The sequence below is a fragment of the Delphinus delphis genome, chromosome 1 (assembly GCF_949987515.2).
Source record: "Delphinus delphis chromosome 1, mDelDel1.2, whole genome shotgun sequence".
NCBI classification, from domain to species: domain Eukaryota; kingdom Metazoa; phylum Chordata; class Mammalia; order Artiodactyla; family Delphinidae; genus Delphinus; species Delphinus delphis.
In genome coordinates, this window is record NC_082683.1 from 48,925,026 (window position 1) to 48,931,025 (window position 6,000).

Here is a 6,000-nt window from a genome sequence, read left to right on the forward strand (position 1 = left end):
GGCCCAGCCGCCCCACGGCATGTGGGATCTTCCCGGACCGGGGCACGAACCCGTGTCCCCTGCATCGGCAAGCGGACTCTCAACCACTGCGCCACCAGGGAAGCCCTCCATAGACTCTTAAGCTCTGAACAAGTACTGGGCATATATAAAGCTAAGATGCTTTTCCTTTTGGTGCCCACAGATCCACTCATGGAATAATAGAGTGTAAAGAGCAGAGGCAATAAAATGAAGGAGGCCTGGGTTTGAATCTGGACCCCACTACTCCTTCCCTCTCCAATCTGGCCAATTTATATAATCTCTTGGAGCCTAGCTTTCTCTATCTGTAAAATAAGGACTACAATACCAATCACATAAGGCTATTATGAAGATTAGTAAAGCAATTTATTTAATGTAATTAAAAATTAAACCAAACTAATATGTGTTCATTTATTCCATATTTGTTGGGCACTTACTACACGTACAACTCTGCATTAGGCATTATTGGCATATATATAGATATACTGTATACTGCATAATCCCTGCATATGATCTAGCTAGGAAAATATGATATAAGACAAAGGTCAAGAAGACATGCAAGTATTTAATAACATGTGCATTAAAAATAGAGGATATTTAGGTGTGGGGGGGGGAGGCTGACACTTTTTACACACTTGTGTACCATTTGAATTAAAAAAGTTTTTTTGTAATCAAAATAAAGAAAAAATATAAAAATAGTGAAAGCAAGATAAAATAAGAAATAAGTGAAAAGATGTTACAAATGTTAATCATCCTTTAGAAGCTCTTAAAGTGAATGTATTCATTGACCATCACTCACATAGCTTTGTGCCCATCACTGCGTTATATATACCTTGAGACTGAAGAGGTGGATAAGTTATCTTCACTTAGAAAGAACTTACAATCTACTGGGAGAGACAAACACATGAATAGTATTGATACTTCCAAAGAAGTGTGTTAAGAGTGCTAAGGGAACACAGCTTCCTGAGGGAAAGGGATCTCTGAGTGCACGTGACTTTTGAGATAGATCCTGAAAGATGAGTGGACTTTACCAGGTACAAGAGTAGGAGGTATTTTCCAGACAAGGAAAGAAGGTTGCACCTGCAAAGGTACGAAAGCCGTGTGTAGTATGCACGTGAAATGTGAGTGTAGTGTGTGTATGTGTGTGTGTGTGCGCGTGAGAGAGAGAGAGAGTATGTGGCGATGCTGTGTATATGAGGGTATGAGTTCGTTTATGAGTGTGCATGTGTGTGGTGGTGCATGTTTGTGTGTATGTGCGTGTGAAGCCCATTAAGAGAAAGCAAGAAGTCCAGGCTATGAAAGGCCTTGAAGGCTATGGTCAGTGATTTGAATAACATGCTTTAGGCAACAAGGAAACTTTGATGTGTTTTGATCTGGGGAGTACCATGATCAAAGCTACCCTAACCATAATCCTAACCCTAACCCTTTAGAAAGACGATGTCACACCTGTAGAGAGGGACCATACTGGAGGCCAGGAGATGAGTTGGGAGGCTCTGAGGATGGTGTGGACTGGAGTCAAGGAGGCTGGAGCAGAGAAGACAAGTTGGGATAATTGCCCCATCACTCTCAGTTCTGGGAGGCAGGTAAGAATGTTTACTACACTCTCCTTCATTTTTCTTCTTTCCCCCAATGTTAAACAAATTAAGAATGCACGATTTTTAAAAAGTTGTCAATTCTATGGAAGACAGATCTAAAACAAAGGAATACCTCCCCTCCAAAGTTGTTCTGACACCCAGCCTGGCCGAACGGAGTGCCCCAGCTTGACCCAAATAGGAGTAGGCTCCCGAGGCACAAGCAAACAGACCCCCTTCCGAGCTCTGACCCCATACTGACAACTGGAGTTCCGGCCAAGGAAGAAACAAGAAACAGAGCTAATGGCTTTCTGTGGCACAATGTTTATTTCATAAGCAATTATCTGATGATGTCAACGCTGAAGTCCAGGCTGTCTAACTGCAAACAGTCTTTCGCAGTTTGGGGTTTTCCTTTACATTTTAGAAAAGCCATATGATAAAACAAAACTTTGCTTTCAGGGGGCCCTTCTTTCCCCCTCTCCGTACTAGAATTCCTCCTCTGTTTTCCCTCTCTGCCTGTGTGTCTCCTCTTCCTCTGCCTCCCCTCCCCCTTTTCCACTGTCTGGCTGTATGTGAAGTCTGGGGCTGTCTCTGTCTCTCTAGCTCTCTTACTACTGTCCCCCTGCCTCTTCCTCTTTCCCTCTTTTCTCTCTCCCTTCCTTCTCCGCCCATATCCCTTCTCACTATATAAAAAAAAGCTTCAATTTTAGAACAGGAGCAAGGTCTTTTCTAGCACAAGAGTCAGAGCAACAAATATGGTCACAGTAAGGTGACTAGCTGAGTCCAGCTTCAAAAAAAAAAAAACCTTGAAAAAGAGAGAGGGCTGAATGGTGGCCCTTGATTCCGAGGAAGGCAGGTGGAGCCCATGGGTCCTACTTGTCCCTGGACACCAGTTTTCACTAGGCAGTTTTCCAGCTGGACAATTCCTATTTGTTAATAAGCCCCAGACAGTCCCCATCCCTTTCTAATGGGAGTGAGGTGACACGACCGCTGCCACACTGCACTGCTTAGTTACTCCTCTGGATCAGCTCAGAAAGGAAGAAAAGCCGTAAAAGTCAGAACCAGCTAAGGTCAGTACTGCGGGGGATCTCAGAGACCACCTGTTCCAACCTGATCAGGTCACTGGTGGAGAGACCGGGTCCCCAGCTTGCTAAATACCAGGGGGACCCATTATTAGAAAACCCAGACCTAGGACCTGTTGCAAAAATCCCCCTACCCTGGGAACACCTCTAGGTTTTTGCCTTCTGAACAAGAATCCACGATACAGGATCCAGATGTATCAACAGATAGAAGAGGATTAAAATAGAAACAGAAAGGGGTTAAAATACACACGGGTGACCATCAGAAATCCACTGCATGCTCCCCTCAAGAAGGATTTGAGCATCAAAGTCTGCTGAAGATGGGGCTGCAGTGGTGGAGGGCTCTAAGCTCTGAGGACCTCTTTAATATGGCTGTATTGTAATACTGCAGCGCCAAACCCCGCCAGTCATTCCAAAAAAGCAAAAGGAAGCCCCGCTCGGCAGCAAGAACTTCCCAGCCCTGGAAACAGACTGTCTCCGTTTGGCACCCATTTAATAACCGCTATACTGAACACAGGCAGGGGAAATGTGTATCCTTGGAAGGCACAGCACAGGAACCTCCCTTTGCTACAACGCGATTCCTCAGACATGAACCCGAACTCAGCCTCTCAGAGCAACGGCAAAGCCACGGAGAGGCGATTTACAGACTAGAGCCCACCAGAGATAAGGGGGATGGGGAAGGCACGCAGGGGACACACCTTTTCTGAGCTGTTTGAAACATGCTGCCTGCAAAGTCCTCCCAGAGTATGCTGCCAAGGGTTACTTTCCTCGGCAAAAACTGATTCTCTCTCCCCACACCCCCTCTGTCACACACACACACACACACACACACACACACACACACACACACACCGCAACCCCCGCGGCCACCACACATTTGAATCTTTTTCATCTTAAATTCCCAGAAATTCCCTGATCAGCCCTATCTTTTCGGAACAGCCCATCCACCTGGGCTGGATTCCCACCTCATCACCAGGGAAAGCCTGGAGAGCCGGGCATAATTATTTTCCTACAAGGTTATGCCTAATTGGCCACTAACCTAATTGATTAATCATCTCATTTTTCAAGGCAGCATCAAAGAGCCAAGCTGAGTGGGGAGAGAGAAAACATGCGTCCGGGTGGTATATGGGGTAAAATTACAGTGAGGGGGAAAGACACGACCACCACCCCCGCCAGCCCCAGCCAGCTTGCCTGGTTTCTGGACACAGAGGTGGCCAGAAAAGAACAGAAAACCCAAAACGTGCTGGGAAACTCGCAAAACCTCAGAAGGACCGAGCTGGGAGCCTCGACGCCACCCAGCCAGCCTGAGTGCAGCCGCCTCCGACGAGTATGAAGTTGTTTCCCCCGGGCCGGTAAGGGTTAAATGGCTGAGCGCCAACCCAGCCACGGCTGGCTTCGGGGCAGCCAAAGCCGCTAGTCTCAATGTCGGGGAGTCCGCGTGGAGGTCCCCCGGGGGTCGCCCTCTGGCTGCGGCAACTTGCGCCGCGCGGGGCCCTCGCCCAGCCTTTGCGCGCCGCCCAAAACTTTGCGCACACTGCAGCCAACGCCGCCCGCCTCGCAGCCAGTCCCGCGCCACGAAGTGCCCTGGGCCGCCCCTCAGCAGCCGCCGCTGCCGGGCTTCGGCTCCGGACTTTTCCCCGCTGCTTCCGATTCCCACCCAGGGGGCTCCCTCGCGGCTGCTGGAGCTCGGCGCCCGCCCTGCGCTGGGCTGGCTGGCGGTGCGGGCGCTGCGTTTCAGATCACCACCTCGCCGGACCGGGCGGCGTGCTACCCCGCCCCGCCCCGCCCACCCCGAGCCTCCCACGCCGGAGCGGGCGAGCGCAACACCTTCTCTCACCTTCCCCGCCCGCCGCCGAGGACCACACTCTCCGCTTAGCCCTCTTCACTCACCCTCCGGATGCAGCAGGAGAGGGCGAGGGGTCTCCGCTTTTGTTCCCTGGGGCTGGCAGGTCCGTTTGGGGCCAGGGCGCGCAGGAAATGCCGCGAAGGTGTGTATCCCGGACGGGGATGCTCACTCCCAGCAGCTCTGCCGGCAGCAGTAGTGGCGGTGGCAGCGGCGGCAGCGGCAGCAGTAGCAGCAGCAGTGGAGATTGTGCCGGCTCTCTGCAGGCCACATCTTTCATACCTTATACATCACTACCGCATTCCCCCGAATAGGGGAGCCCCACAGCATTTCGCCACCTAGCGCAGAATGCAGGCGCCGGCAGCAGTGGCGAAGCCAGATCCGACAGGACACGAGCACCGCTGGAGGGGTGAAGGACCTCAGTATCCACTGATAGGTTCCCTCCCAGCTCCGATCACAGCGAGGCCTAAAACTTGCAGCCATTCCGCAGTGCTCACCTTCTGGGACTGTCCGCTTTCCAGAGAAGTCTGGACTTCAGGCCAAGTAATAAGGATTTATCAGAGGAAGCTCTCCCTGAGCTGCCGCCGGAGTCTTGGTCCGCACATGCTTTTACACTGCCTCATCCTCACTGGAGTCTTCACACACGAGGCTTTGCAGCAGCAGACACACACTCTCTTGCACGTGCAGAATCCCCAGAGACGCATTTCTGTGCTCCCCACCCCATCCAGTGTGTGGGCACAGGAACAGGCAGACAAGAGTTGCAGTTGCAGTTGTGTGACCCTCAGAAAATTGGCAGATGAATGATGAGGCTCCATTTCTTCATCTGCAAAATGGGAACCAGATTATCTGTCTCGTAGCATAATTGTGAGAACGAAGTGAGATAAACACAGACCTTGACAAAGGTTAAGTGACAGCAAATGAGAGGACTTTTCCCTACTCAGTGCAGGTCTGCCCTTCCTGGGATAATAATACACGATAACCATTCATTCACTAAAAATTTACTGTATGCTAACTGTACCCATCTCCATTTTATGGAGTAGGGTAAGACTTTCAAAAAGATAAAGTAATCCTTACTCTCTGGAATTTGCTGTCTAGTATGAGGATACAGAAAATAAACAAGTAAATTAGCAAGAAACTGGCAGATAATAATAACTGCTTATGACAACAATTTAAACAGATGGTGACGTGTGATAGGAAACAACTGGGGTAGGACATCAGGCTGGGGGCTGGAAAAGGATTCTCTGAGAAGATGACAACTGACCTGAGACCAAGAAGCATTAAAGGCAGCGGGAACAGCAAGTGCAAAGGCCCTGAGGCAGGAATGAGTTAAATGTGTTTGGGGAGCAGAAGGAAACCGACTGTGGCTGAAATGTAGCAAGGAGGGTGATTAGTGGTATGAGACAGGGAGGTCAGAGAGAGAGGCTGGTCTTATGGGAGGATGTCAGTAGGCAATTTGTTTGGAGTTAGCAGAGCTGTGGTTGTTAGGGGATAG

General features: G+C 49.9%; 1 long non-coding RNA gene across 1 annotated transcript in view; it reads right to left on the reverse strand.

Annotated features, from left to right (window-relative positions):
- LOC132420744 (uncharacterized) overlaps positions 1–4,713 on the reverse strand; it is a 555,761-nt gene extending 551,048 nt beyond the window's left edge. The window contains exon 1 of the long non-coding RNA XR_009518424.1: positions 4,556–4,713. This is a non-coding gene — a long non-coding RNA (uncharacterized lncRNA). The remainder of the gene's footprint in view (positions 1–4,555) is intronic.
- Between the last annotated feature and the right edge of the window lie 1,287 nt (positions 4,714–6,000).